Here is a 15,810-nt window from a genome sequence, read left to right on the forward strand (position 1 = left end):
AGGACTGCAGCAAGATGACTGCAGTAAGATGACCTGATGACTGTATTTGGTCATGAAGGTGAAAGGCCATGATTCATGTCTGTATTCCTTTATATTATCATCCCTAACCCTTTCCCCAGAACAACAGCAGCGGAGTAGAATAAAGAAGTAAATCTGTATTCTACACTACATCTGTCATTTCTCCCAGTTACTCGGTTCCTACATCAGCTGTGTTTATAACCTTAGAATTCAAATATTTTGAAACATGAAGAGAAAATTATAGCCTTAACTGAAAAGAAATGCTGTAAAAGTATAGTAAGTACCCTTGACTGGCAAAATATCTGAACTTCAACAGAAGGAAAAAATGAGACATAATATTTCTGTCAAAAATATGTCAAATATCTATTATAAGTTTTCTCCCAGCCATTAAAAAAAAACAAAAAAAACCCCAAAACAAAACAAACAAACAAACAAAAAAAAACTAACAAAAAAACCATAACAGATTATCTGAAGCTTGGTTCTCTGAGAGAACAGGACAGACTTACATACCTTTAATCCTTTGCAGTAATGTCCCATAGACCATATCATAATGATAGGAAAATACAAAGCCTAAGGGAAGTATTGGCAGCAAAACTGCTGGATTCTTCCTTTTTATTACTCTGTGCCAGAAAAAAAAAAAAAAAATAGGATATTCAGCACATCAGCACTTGACCCTGACTGTCTAAGACTTGTGTATCCTTCTAAAAAATCTTTAATCTCTAATAGACCAAATCTTTATTTCCTCAGAAACATTGGCTTCTGGTTGCCTCCTTTCTCAACCCAAGAATATTGTTAAATCACAATAGTAATTTTTGAAATTACCTAACAAATATGTGATAATCTAACTCATTTAGCATGCATGTGCAGTGCCATCTACCCAGCAGCAACATGTCACAATATGGATTCTATGTTCATTTCCAAATGCTACAGAGAAGCCATAATGCATAAGGTGCATTTAATCTTCACTATATACACAAAACTGCAAATGTTTCCTAATTTCCTCTAAACAGATTACAGCCTAAGAAAACATTATCAACAAAAAATACTGTAGGGCAAGTTCTTCCCTATGCAATATAGCTTTATCAGCCAGGTTTCTTTTTTCCTTGGGTCAGTTGATTCAAATTTAAGTGAGTAGACTTGAGAATATGTCCACTTGTTCACTACATTAAAAAAATCCAGATGGAGGATGTGCGACTCACTAACAGTTCATTAAATCTCAGTACAGACAAGAAAATAGCACAGCATTTAAATACTCTCTCCTCTTCCACATACAACTTTTACTTTGCACTGGACTTCTTGTACTTCAGATATTTTACTGCCATTTTATTGTCAGCTCATGTCTCTGCTTTTAAATAAATCTGCAGTACAGACATAACCAGAGCACATTAAAAGCAGACAGAATTCAGAGTCTATTTGTCATTTGATCAATCTCTGAGCAACCACTAGATAAAAATAACTACTTTTAGTGCAAAACCAAGACCTAGAAAAATAGAAATATATAATGTAAAATATTTTCTGTTAGGGAATAAACTTTATACCCAGTTGCTAAAACTACAGCAGCAAGTCCAAAAAATGTCCCAAAATATTTAAGAAATTCTTGTGTCCAAGCAATCTGCATGGCTGTTTGTCTCTCTCTCATCAGGTTCTGCAGTGCTAGTTGCCTTTCCAGCTAAAGAAGGGAGACTGGTTAAACAAAATTAAGTCATCCATTTATTTTAAAAATTAACTCAATTTCTCAGTGGTCTGTAAATCCAAAACACAAACTAAGAAGGCAATCTTTCATGGCTTTTGATTGAGAATGGGCTTCTTCAGTAATAGTTTCTACCAAAAAACATTTAGGTGAATTAGCAAGTGTTTTTATGCAGAATCTTTCTAATTGTGCTTCTCAAGGTCCAGACAACCAAAATTGAAGTGTTAGGTTTTGAGTGGGACCCAAGTCTCAGCAGGACTCTCTAGATTCTCTGACTTTCACATTTCCATGGTGATTCACAGAATACCTGCTTCCCCAATTCATTCTGCTTAATTCTAATTTAGTTGTAATAATTTTAGAGTCAATCTTGACACCTCTTTGCCCTTTGAGGATTTCCTCTTCCTCATGATGCATAAAAAAGCTAGTAACTCTTCTGCAATACCACAGTTGCAAATACAGAAAAGCACTGTGAAGACAACAGATCTTTTATAGATTATGAATACATATCAAAAGTCCATAAGGAAATACTTCTGTAACAAAAATTAAAAACAGTAAAAAAGTAAAATCTAGTCAATATAGTCACATGTCCAGGAAGAACTTTCTATGGTACAGAAGAATAAAAAAGCAGGTTATTAGATTTTTTTTTTTTTTTTTAATTACATGTCCCATCTAAACCTACTGGTATATTTTCATTAAGTAAGGTAAACTTAGTATTTCTCAAAAGTTCCTCTCAACTATATAGAACACAAAAAAAAAATTCCTTTGAGTGATGAAAAAATAATAATTGTGCCAAAAAAGAGCAGTCTGAAACCAAAGTGGAGTAGTTAGTTAACAGAACAAGAAGTCTTCTTCACAGCAATGTTTAGAATTCATCTTGTGGGGAAAAAATTGAACACCTGGGTTTGTATGTGTAGGCCAGCTCACCAAGTTGAATGAGAAGTTCAACAAGGTACAGAAAACAGAATACCAGCTGCTTAAATGAGTGTATTCCAGGGAAGAAAGAACAAAGACTGAATTCAGAAAGTTGTCTTCTAATGAATCTCTAAAAGTAATTAAATATGTTCTTTTCTCCTGCTTTCTAATTCAAGAATAATTTAAAGGATTTGTAATTACTTAAGGTTTCCACCCATTTATTCACCTCCTTTATTATTGATTTAGCCTGAACAGAACAATTTCTGTTAAATTGTTACTAATTATTTCTTCAGACTATGTTGATCTTGCTATCTTATTTACAAGTTCATTCAGTACATAGATAGGTAGAAATAATTTTGAGACAGCATAATGAAAAAAGGACAGATCTAATTACATATAATTGTACACAATAGGAAAAACAACATTCACTATAGTCTCACAGCACTATTTCATCTGTTTCTCTTCCTCAAGACTTACATTTCAATTGTTGTTCTCACAAAAAATATCAACAGGCTTTACCTTTCTGATAGCCATAATTTTCAGATTGCTTTGTTTTGGTTTTCTTTTTTTTCATAAGAAATAATTATATAATGGCTGACAAACCACTTAATAAAATATCAAAATAATTAGATTTTATTTTGTTACCCACAAGACAGTTGGAAGTTCTAAAATAAACAAGTACACTGGCATTAATTACACCCATTTTGGTCCCAAATATCCTAAGCCTGCTAAATTGCTGAGGGCTGACGTTATAAGATAAAATAATGACACGTAATATCCATTTAATGACTTTATTTTCATCTTCAGGGTGATTATAGATGTAGTTTCCACATATGTGAAAAGTATTAAGAGATCCTTTGTTTGCCTGCCAGCACAGATAAGGACCTGTGCTTCCAAGATGCAGAGTATTACCCTAAATGAGCTTCAATTTGAAGAAGCACATGGTAAGGAAGTGGGACAAGGATTGTCGTGCTAAAAGGGAACAATGGAGAAGAAGAAAAACATGCCCAGTGTTTAGAAAGAAACAAGTATAGTATAAAAAGAAGGCTGTAAGTTCAAACTTACAAAAGTAAACTAAAGGATCTAACATGATAAAAACAAATACACACACACACAAAAAAAAAACCCTGAAAAAACCCCAACAAAAAACCTCTCACACTAGTTTTACTTTGACAGCTCTTTAAAACCCAAGTGCTGAAAGAAAAATATAAGTTACAAACAATAAATTTAAGCAAACACCCTCCTGCAGGAGACTGTCATATCAACTTCCAGAAGCCCAAAGGTACTTCCATGTATATCTACAAGTAGTTCATATAAATAACCTACTATAATTGAAAACAACTTGTTTTCTATATTATAGACAGCAGTCAGATAACATTATCAAACATTTTTCATATTCTTTTTAGCTAGATGTTTTTTCTTTCACTTGAAAGAAACAATCCTCAACTTTCTCCATCAAAAAGTAAGTGGTGGAATGAATTGCATAGAAAAATGCCTGTAATTCCTTTTCTTTGAGCAAACTTCTATGTAGATGTAAAATTTAAACTAGATGAAACATAATATCATATTTAAGTTAATTTCTTAAAAAAAGATATGTTGGAGGGAAGTTTTAGAATTATGAATCTTAGAGCATTAGAAAATCTTATGAACATTCTCTTTGTACATGGTGAAATGTGACAGCCAAGGAACAATGGTTTCAGAGGAATACTAATCCACAGAAGGGAATAAAAAGCAGGTCTAGTGGCATTTGGCTAAAAGAATAATTTAATTCTTACTTTTATTAAAGTTTTATGATATTACAATTAATAGTTTACAAGACCTATTTTGTCCATAAACCTACAATGTAGCACCAAGAAAGCCCTGAGATGAGTTTTGATGATCCTAAGTAAGCTACAGTACTGATGCAGAGATTTGTAAACCAATTTTTATTTATTCATAATTTATACAGAGAAAACTTGGTAACAATACATGAGCATGTGCTCCAAAACACCTTTGAACCTATGTGGTTTTATGCCAAACTCAGGATAACGTCTCTCAAATGCCAGAAGTTCCTTTTGTTCTGTGTTCTGTACTCCTTTATTAAAAAAAAAAAAAAATCTTCATTCATGCTTTCCATTTCCAATATCAGTTTTGTTACTTGTCATGGTTTCATCTTGCAAAACAAAAGACTACAGTGCTGTAGCTGTTAGGATTACAACAGGAATCTGAATAATGAAGAGATTTGGTCTAAGTGTTCTAAGTGTTCCAGGGCAATTCCACACTGACTCCACTGGATTTCAAATTCTCCTTAAGTAAAAGGAAAAACTGAGCAACAATTATGGCCAAAGTTCTCCTACTAAATATTGTTTCATCACATGACTTAAACTTAACAGAAAACCTGTAGAAAACCAGTTTGCAGTACACCTGAGCTCTTTTCAGGGAGCTCTGTAGCCACTGTATAGCACAGCAGGGAACACCTCTCTGGCATATTCTGACAAAGCCAACAAAAAGCAGGGCACCTGCCTGTCCTGTGCAACCAGAAACTGCTTTAGCATGTCCAGACCTGACATCTGAACAGTTAAATAGGTTCAAAAGCAATGCTTGACTGTAAAAGAGTATATACCTTAAAATAAATTTTGGATGCTCTAAGTGTCAAAATGAAACACCTACATGGGCACTCAGGTAACTCCTCTAAACAAATATTTTAAAAATTAAAACAATTAATGTACAATATCCTTATGTTTATCCATTTAACATGACAGTCTTAACTGAATACCTGGAGCTTGAGTAGTTTTGAATGACCAAGATATCCTGATGTGCTGGCCTTAAACTGCCAAACAACTAGAACTTGGTAGATCTTAAGTCAAAAAACAGTGCCTTAAGCAACTGCCTTAAGTTGTCCTTAAGGAGTCAGGATTTGAAAATATATGTATATAGGAAACGACTCAGGACTCTACCACAAAAAATGACTCAAAATTAGAGGAAAGAAAACCAAACCATATTTGACTGCAGTTCAAATCAATATCCCATTTTCAGCTGTTAATTTCCTAGTAATTGTGTCTTATTTTCCTCCGCATGTGTCCTATTGAAAATGTCAGTCACACTGGGATAGTGAAAGACTTTTGATCCATTAACATGCAGATTTTACGAAAAACATGAAGTCCTACTGTCTTAGGACTTACTTTACAATAATTTTTAAAATTACTTCTTTTCTTATTATGGCAGAACAGAAGCAAGAATTAAGAACAGTAGGTAATAATTTTTACTGAAAAATATTTTATAAAATTTTATAGCTAATACGAAAAAAAAAAAAAGTATGTAATTCAGACTTAGAAGAGATGGGCAGTAGTTTATTTAGAAAAGTCTTACTGATGGGAGAAGCTGATTATTGAGAAAACAAGCCACAGGTGCACATCATAGATATCAGCATTCAACATCCAAGTGCCATGTCTTAGGGAACAAATTCTGCTTCATATTAAGTACACAAATGACCCATCTACATAGCCATAAAAACTTAAATAGAAATGATTTATGTGACCATCCTTGCACTAAAAACTACAGATAAAGGATCTGAAGTGTAGCTTTAGAACAGGAGGAAGAGAGATACTGTAATTTTCCTAGCCAGGTTGCTGTATATAGCACAAGAGAGCTGAAGTTGTAATGTGGATACATGGGTGCACATCCAAGCATGCTTTTCAATTACTTGTATCCTGTAACAATCAGACCATGATTTTATAGACACAGTTAATATAATAATAAAGAAGTCACAATAGCAATTTCTATAGATTGCATAATTTAAAAAAAATAAGTGTAGTATTTCAAAATATATGAGTACTAGTAGCAAGTGACATTTTAAATTTTATAACACTCTCAAGAGGACCCAGTTACAAATAACTTTCCCATTTTTTCTTTAAATACAGCTGCTCTGTGAGCAACTGTGAGGGCTGATTGGGATTTTGAAGTCTGCCACACAGAAACTGTTAGAGTAAAAGGAAATCGATGTTACAAAATGAATCATGACAGATGAAGAGAAGTGAGGCACAGAGGGAAAAGGTCAGTACTGTGAAACTGATAATGCTAATAAACTAGTCAGTGGTAACCATCCTTATCATTTCTACTGATTATTCTTCAGACTGCCACAATGATGTCAAACCACACAAAAGAGCATTTATACCATCATTTCATTGATTAAAATCCAATGGGGGAAAATTCTCATCTGAAATAATTTAATCAACTTTGACAACTTGCAAAAAAACCCCTCTCTGTATTACAAGTCACATCTTCACTAGACTAGAAACTTTTCATACTTTAGACTCTTAGCTTGTTTTCTCTCTTCCATGTTCAGATGCAGTAGACGGAATGGATGCTACTTTGGTTTTGTATCCATAGACGGGATGGAAGGTGGTGTACAAATACTCAATAGAAATTAAAAGCAAAGCCAGTGAGAAATGATTTCTTCTTCACTGTCCACATGTATTAAACAATTTCAATGGTATATTTTGTGTGAGTCTATGTGTCTATGTGGAGGAAGACAGAGTAATCACTCCTCAATAAAGAGTCAATTTGCAACCCAATATGCTTTACGGATCTCCTGGGAGATATGCTCTTTTACCCAACCTCTCTAAAATATTGGGCTCGACAAACACTTAGCTTGAGAGCAGTCATGGCAGTAAACCTATAGAGAACATATTTCATGTCACTATCATTAAGACATAATTATACTGATGTCCTGGTAAACAGCTATTTGGACAGGAAAGGAATTAACTACCTTATAAGAAGTAATCAGATAAATGCCATCTCTGCTTAAGTTCTGAAATCCAGTATATAAATCTAAGAAAACGGAATCTTGAAGAAACTTTTGGGATACCCTTACACCATGTAAAAGTGCTCTCCAGTTTTGTAACAGGTTAATACATCTGTTATCGGCCATGATTGCTCTGCCATAATAGTTTATTTTAACTTACAGTTTTTCTTATTTTTCACTTACAGACACTCTGAAAGTGGTGTTTTAAAAAGTACTAACTTCTAACTTCTGAGGACTCAGAGCTGCAATGAAAAATAAGGCTTAAGTTGAAAAAAAAAAAAGTGACAATCACATTAAAAAATCTGCAAATTCCTTCCAAAACATGTATGAAAGTCAGTGTGCAGATAGTACAGCTACATGTGGCATTTTATCAGCTGAAAAAAGTTTAAACGCTCATGTGACTTATCCTCAGTGTCCTTCTTTCCAATCAATAGGTAAAACAAGAAGTTGCTGCAAATGGTTCTTTGGCAAAAATAAATGAAAAATAGAATAGTGATACCGATCTCTACACCTGCATTGTAAGCCACCAGAGTGCAATACAGAGATGACAACTTAAAATAATTATGCAGTGTCTGCTTGGTTCTATGACCAGCATGCCCACAGACATCTCAGGAAATGGGCTCTAGATCAAACAGTTATAATAAATCAGACCTAAATGTTTTATCCTGCTGCTTCAAAGCTTGTTTGCAGATATTTTTCACATCAAGTACACAGAGCAATTAAAATTATTAGCACTGCAAGAAATTGCACTTTAAAAAGAAAACTTAATTTTTAAAGCTTCCCCATGCAGAGACAGATTACAAATAATTTACAAGCAAAGAGTTATCAGAAAAAGAAAAGGGTCTCACAATATTAGCCACAAGCCAGAATGTAAACTTCACTGAAAAAAATCACACAGAATTACAGAATATTCACAGCTGGAAAGGACCCACCAGGATTGAGTCCCTACCCTTAACTGCATGGCCATAGATTGAACCCATGACCTTGGTGGTATTAGCACCAAATATTTATTCCTTTTGTTGTCAATAAGGTACTGAAATTGCACTTCTTTATAAAGAAGAAATAATATCAAAAGCCCTAAAAACCATGTGAGATTTGTGCTGCACAAAGGACAGACTCAATCTAATGAGCAAAGCATGAAGGTAAAATTTCTTGGCAGTAACCCAGCATTCTTATTTTTCTTCTATGGCTTTTAGGCAACAAACATGCAGCAGAGTGCAGAAGGGCATCCAACACCTGCATTTAATAATCTTATCAACAAAAGTAAGTGAGGTTTTAAGGTACTGTTACCAGCATTCAGAATTCTCAGAAATTTTATACAAGCTTTATACAGACAAACCAAAGTCATTGAATAGCTAGTTATGTAAAAAGCAGGTATCACTGTTCAAGGAATAGAAAATAGATAAAGAGATATAAAACAAAGTGTTAATGTTACAATATCAAGTCATTTCAATATCTGACTAATAACTGAATAAGAGCTTTCCCCAACCCCTCGCAAACTTAACATTCAGGAAATGGTATTTCATAGAAAGCAAGTAAAAGACTAAATTTTACTTCAGTGCAGTTAACAAAAGACTAAAATGATAGGTTTGCTCTACTAAGAGGAAAGGAATTATGGAAAATTTGTCGTCTCATAGGAAGCAGATTCAGAAGGCATTTTTTCTTTGAAGTCACTTAAATTTCTCCAACAAATTGAGACTAAACACATAAAGGTAAGCTGGAGGTGCACCTCCAAGCAAGACAAAATTTGCAAACTGTATTCACAATGATATGTACTAGTCACAGATACTTTCCCCAAAAATGCTGTTATAATTGATTCAACTGAATAACTTTAATTAGTATTTGTCTCATTACTAGTGCAGCAACCAGTGTGTTTTGCATCTTTTGGTAGTCATTACATATTAGAAATAGCTATTACAATCTGCTCTTCGTTAACCACTTCATTTGTTTCTTTGCAGTGATCAGGCAGAGTATACAATCTGTCAGCTAATACCAACCAAACTGGCTTTTTTCCTGCAAGACAGATGGTTCTAATCTTCCTCAGTACAGGTATCATTTATCTTGTTCTGTTCCATTTGATGAGCAGAAACTAATAAGGATATAGAATTGTTACCAGAGAGCATTTATTTCCCAGAATTAAGCCCAGATCACTGAAGGGGCAAAACAATTTATGTAAGGCTTCAAGACAAATGCATTAGTGATGTCATAAGCGCTACTAGTATCTTGTCAATAGAAAACAAATCTAGCTATTTCCCACCCCAAAGGGAAACAGATGGTAGTAATCTGGAAAGGCAAAACTTGCTTACCTTTTACTTCAGGAGACAGAATGGGAAGAATTAGTTTCATTTTAATAGAACTAAAAAAAAGTCTTTTTGACTAAATTTCACTGAAAACTTTGGGGAGGCAAAGGTTAGGGATTTACAGGACTCTGAAGAAAATGACTCAGTGTCTGAGACATTAAGAGAAATTAAATTTTTCAGGTATCATCATAGAGGTGGTTGATCTTTTACTAACAAAGATAAGGTGACAAATCTGTAGATGGAAAAATGTCATCACAAAAAGTTTTATTAGGCACAGGAAGAACTGCAGAAACCTGTGTCAGTACTTTCCTTTTTTTATCAATGGAAGTGAAGAAGCAGGAAAAAAATTTTCTTGTTGAGAAACTCACTGGCATTTTAACACCAGCCATTTTTCCTGCCAAGAATCAAAACATAGCACACACATGCATTTCAAGCACCACTTCATTTTAAGATCAACTAATAAATAATTTATAGCATTTTGACTGAGTAATGGGTTAATTGAATTTACTAATTTAAAAAACCCCCCAAAAACCAGAACACCAAAATAGTATTTGTAAATATAATCATATAATCCTCTTTAAATGAAAGAGATGTCATCTCCCCCCTGTCCTTATTCATACTCTCTTTTTCATTCCTACTTATACCTCATTACTCAAGAAGAATCCCATATAAAGGTTCAGGACATGTACAAGAACAAAAAATAGGCTTATGAAGTGCAGGGCCAGGAGGTGGGACATGATGATCCTCATGGCTCCATTTCACTCAGCATATTCTATGACTCTATGAATTCCTTGTACCTGTTTAAGATGGAGTACTAAGACTGAGCCTACCAGGTATCAAAAAGACTTTAATGTTTTTGTTTTTCAAAAGTTTTGGTTTTTCCTCATCTAATTTCTATTAACATTTTGTATTTGTCTTTAAGAATGTGGTCCAGTGTCTAGTTTCTAATAAGACCTATCTTAATATATCTGTACATTCTTAATATATTTTTAATTCTAAGGAATTTAAAACTGAGAAGAGGAAGTCAGAGGAGACCTATGAGCTGTCTGATAAATAAATCAGGTTTTCTTCATCTTTCACTCACAAAATTATCAGTATCTGTAGTAAAAGAAGTCCAGCAAAGTGCTATGTGTAGAATCCATTATTCAGTTCAAATACCACAAAACCAATAACTTAAGGAAGGTGTACATTTGTACAGAAACATTATCTTTTCAAAAATGCAGATACAAATGCTGCTTGTACTTTATCTCCACTAAGGGTGTAATCTCATTTTCCACTTGAAGATATGTTTAAAATCCTTCAGCTGTCTCTTTTACTATACATCCTGTCATATATTACCATAGCAACTTCACTAGAAGCTTCTTAAGACATAAGAACTTCAAAAAACACTAGAGGGTTACTTAGATTATCCAACAGAATCCAATAAGAAACAAACTTAAAACTCCTGCTGGAAGGTTCAAACTTATTTCTTACTGGGCAAACACCAATGTTACAACTTCTTTGTACATTTTCAAAAAGACACTGAGGTGAAAAGCAAACACCAGTAATAAACAGCTGTATAACTGAAGTTACAACATCTTGCTTTGAAATACATGAGTGTCTGGATATAAACTGAAATGTAGTCCTGTTCCATCTCTTATAATAGGTCTATACTTTAAAATAGTTTTATGTCTTTATTTCAGAAAAAAAAATGGATATAATGTATGGTCAATTAATAAGCATCTACAGGGTACTTCTATACTTTCATTTCAGATTTAAGGACAAATTGTTAAACATGAAGAGAAAACTGCCATGTTACTTTCATTTATTGCCATTCAAAGCAAACCTCTTAAGGCAATACAATCCTGGCAGGAAGGTAAAGTAATCATGCTATGGTCTGCCCCTAAACCAGAGCTGGCAGTGTGGAGGAAAGAAAACATGTGATATAAAGTTGCATTTATCTATGCTTTCAGTGAGTTTTTGATACTTTTCTCCAAAACCAGACACTTATGTCATACACTTTTTGTAACATTAAATTACATTCTTATGATATTAATATCACATTAACATCACATTAATATCACATTAGTATATATGATGAAGTAATATCCTGAAGCATTTTCATATAAAACTGAGAGCTTTACTGCTATTTGTAGATATAGCAAACACTCACTAGCAGTTTCACTTCAATCTGATTAATGAAAGCATGTGACATGGCTTGTGCACACAGTGTACAATGCATACATGTTTCTCCACAGGCAAGAACTGAAAACCAGATGACTACCACTGTATTGTCAAAACACAGAAAAACAAGCCCTTACTTTTCTAGATTTACTTGATCTTGACTTTTTTTAACCAAGGAGTATAGACTCTTTTCCATGCCCACATAGGGCGCATACAGGGAGCAAGCCTATAAACTCTCAAAGACTAACTGCTATGAAAGCAGATCTATGACTGTTTCCTGGCTATCCAATCTTACCTGGGGAAAAGAATGCACTTTAGAGTCTAACATAATAAAATAGGGAGAGAGGAGGGACAGCAGCAGACTGGAACTGAGACTATCCAGAGATTCATGCTGTAGACAGGTTATAATAAAACACTTTTATTATTGGTAAATACAAGATCTGTCAGAAGTATGTTATTTTTCTAGCATGTTTATTTTTTTACAAGTTTAGTGGCTCCCATCAAAGATTAATTTGGGGGACTGTATTTAACTCCTGAAAGAAATTATGCTTTCCCACTGAGAAGACTATCTTTTTGTCTGGTAAGAAATCCTCTTGCTGGGAAGGAAAAAAAAAACCGAAAGTCCACCAGAAAAACCCTCCAAATCACTCTGCAACTGCCAAAAAACAATAAAACAATGACATGCCCTAAGCACTAATTACTTTCTTTTGTTACCATCACTTTCAGTGATTCTTTGCTCCTCCTGTGTAACTTATTCTTAAAAGTTATACTTCTCAAGAATTTCGATCCTCCAGTCTGATACTAAAAGACTGGCAGATCTAACCTGCTGTAATCTCAAAGCAATATTTTTTTAATGTGTTTTGCTTAAATAATGGTTAAAACCTAGTACAGAAATTTCTGATTTCAACTGACTTATGTATGTGCTAATGATGGATATGTAATTCTACATACAGTGTAGGAGAAATGTATCTGCTAATACAGCAATATATATTACAAAACTTCCAAAATATACAGGCAAATGAACAATTCTTTTCAGGCACATTTTTCCAACAAACAAGATTTTTGCTTTATTTTTGCACTCCGATAGGCAGGGCACATAGAGGCTTTAATTCCCATCTCCCTTCTCCATCCCTTGAAATGTTATTTCTGTATCATTATCACTTAACATACTTCTAAAGTCCATCTGACAGCTGTCAGAAACAAGTCACATCTTGTTTCAACAGATCGCTGCGGTGCATATGGTGCTCAGTACAAGTGCAGACATCAAGAAGTAACTCCTCATAATTCTCAGTCTTGGAAGAAAGAGAGGTAAGAAAATCCTCCCTCACAGGATCCACAAAACACAGTGAGCCATAGCCTGCTTCTGTGGGTGTCAGAGAATAATAAAATCACTTGGGTTCAACCTCAGCAGTCTTGTTCAGAACAGCTATGTGATCAGACCAGGAGACCAGGCTGCTGAGGGCTTTTTTCCTGCAGGTCCTGAAAACCTCCAAGGCTGAAAGCATCACTGAAAGGGGAAAAGATTTCCCTTTACACTCAGCCTGTACTGCTCCCCGAATCCTGTTTCAATGTATACCCATTACCTCTTCCACTTTCTGGCTATACTTTCTTGAGTACTCATGGTTGGTGGTGGGGGGGGTGCCCTCAGATCCTGCTCCCCAGAAGGCATCTCATTCCAGGCTAAATAAGCACAGCTCACTTGGCCTCTTTGCAAGAATTGCTCCATCCCTTGGCCATCTTGATCATCTGCTGCAAAAGCTGCTCTTTTTCACCTACTTTATTCTTGCACTGGGGAAGAAGGGGTGCAAAAAGTGGATGCAGTATTTAAATGGATTAACAAAGCACTGAACAGAAGACAACAGAAAATTTTGTCAACCTATTGGCTTCACTACAGCTTAAAAAGCCCTAATTTGTCATTTTGACTCTCTCTTCTGTCAGGGTACACTGCTGACTTATGCCCTAGTTCCTGTCTCCCAGTGTCCCATGCCTCTCTATAGAATTGCTCCCATTTTTCAGCTCCCAGTCTGTTTGTGGCCAGGGACACTTAGCTGGCACTTAAATCATGTCAGCTTTCCTGAACTCCTTTATCCTTCAAAGCTCCTATGGCACCTTGCCTACCAGTTTCCCAAGCAAGATGAAATCCTCTCTCCCAATGTCCAGGGTCTGTAACTCATCTTGCTACAATCAAGTCTGACTGTAATATTACAGTTCTCCCTCATTTGTAAATAACAAATTCAGCTGTGCATGATGGCCCTTGGATGGCCCATCTAGTACATACATACCTATAGCAAGCAGTTATTCCTTACATTTCACAGAAATGTACTCGATTGTGTATGTCTTCCTATTTTTGGCACTTTCAGCAGATTTTAGGGAGACTACAGTCTCGTGAGAATCAGTTAGTAATCCGGTGACTTTCTTCAGTTGTTTAAAAGAATAGCTTGTTGTTTCTTCATATATTTTTTCCCTCAGATTGGTGACCTGCAGCATGCTCCCTCCATAGGGTCATGTTTTGTGGACTCTCCTTTGACCTTAACTTACAAACTACACCTTCTCATCATGGCCATCACTACTTCCTTTCTTTCCTTGCTGTCTTTTGTGAAGACCTAGTACCTCTCTGATAGAGATTTACGGTTGCATGAGTGGTCCTACCATATCTCAGTTATTCCCATGATATTGCAGTACTGTGACCAGAGGCAGCTCTTATTCTTCATGCTTGTTTCCTCAGGCTGTGTACATCTGTGCTTGAGCAGGCTTCCTTTCTCCAGAACCATTGACACTGCAGAAAATCCCAGCACACGTTTCATAAAAGCTTCTGCAAGGACTAGATACATTCTAGGCTTCTTTATTTAATAGCTGCTGCAACAGCAATATACTCCTATTGTGCTGCTCTAGTAGAAACACCTTCTTTTAGGATGGCAGAACGTGATTAATTTTTTGATTTGAAGAAAACACAGAGGTTTTTAATTTTCTGGAGTTTGGGCTTTTTTTCAAAACCAGAGTAAAGTGCTCTGCAATAGCTTAGAGAATTCTTTGTGCTCTATTTACTACCCTATTTACTTCATTTCTCTAGGCAGGGCCTTATGAAACACAATTGTCTCTCCCATTCTCTGACTCTGAATCAGTGCTTCTCTCCTCACTGCTTTATTGTAAAGTTTTCCCAGAAATGCATCTAGGTGAAAACTTCAATGGCTTGACAACATCAAGAGATACACTTAAACCTTAGGTCTGATTGTTATACATAAAGATATTAAAACAAATCAGCCTTTCCATCCATGCCTTTCCATCTATCATCTCATAATAGAGAAAAGAGTGATACAACAAAATTACACAGTAGTCTTCAACTCAGATTTCATTATTAATGATGAAGTTAATACTAATAAGAGAGTAAAAAGGTCAATCAATAAGGGACTCGTTATATCATCAATTATTTGTGGAGTTCCAATGAAAAATAAAATCTTCTAGTTAAGTTATAGAACACTTATACACCGAGATATACCTGAAAACAGTCATGAAGGATTTTAAATGCTACTGGCAATTAATTTTTTTAGTTGTATGGACTAGAAACCATTGCTTACTATGTTTTACTTATTCCTATACACATCAAGATATCTTCATGTAATTCAACTCTTATTATACCACTGAAAAAACAACCAAAACCCCTGTTATTAAAAGAAAATCTCAGCTTTCTCTTCTGTAGGGTTACCTTTCAAGTAGTACAGACATGTTACATACAGGAAAGCTGTGATATTAATCGCTTTCCCCTGAGTAGCATTTCCCAAGCAAAGAAAGGAAAAGCAACTTTTTAGAGCCAAAAGCAGTGTTACCTCTATAAAAGTAACTGGTGGAGTGGAGTGGGGTGTCAGAGATGCGAATGACATGATAATGACTTGGTGGGCTTCTGTTAAAAACTAATGAAAGCATTTTTGTTTTCTCTGTATGTATTA

Source organism: Taeniopygia guttata, chromosome Z, assembly GCF_048771995.1.
Source record: "Taeniopygia guttata chromosome Z, bTaeGut7.mat, whole genome shotgun sequence".
In the NCBI taxonomy this organism is placed as follows: domain Eukaryota; kingdom Metazoa; phylum Chordata; class Aves; order Passeriformes; family Estrildidae; genus Taeniopygia; species Taeniopygia guttata.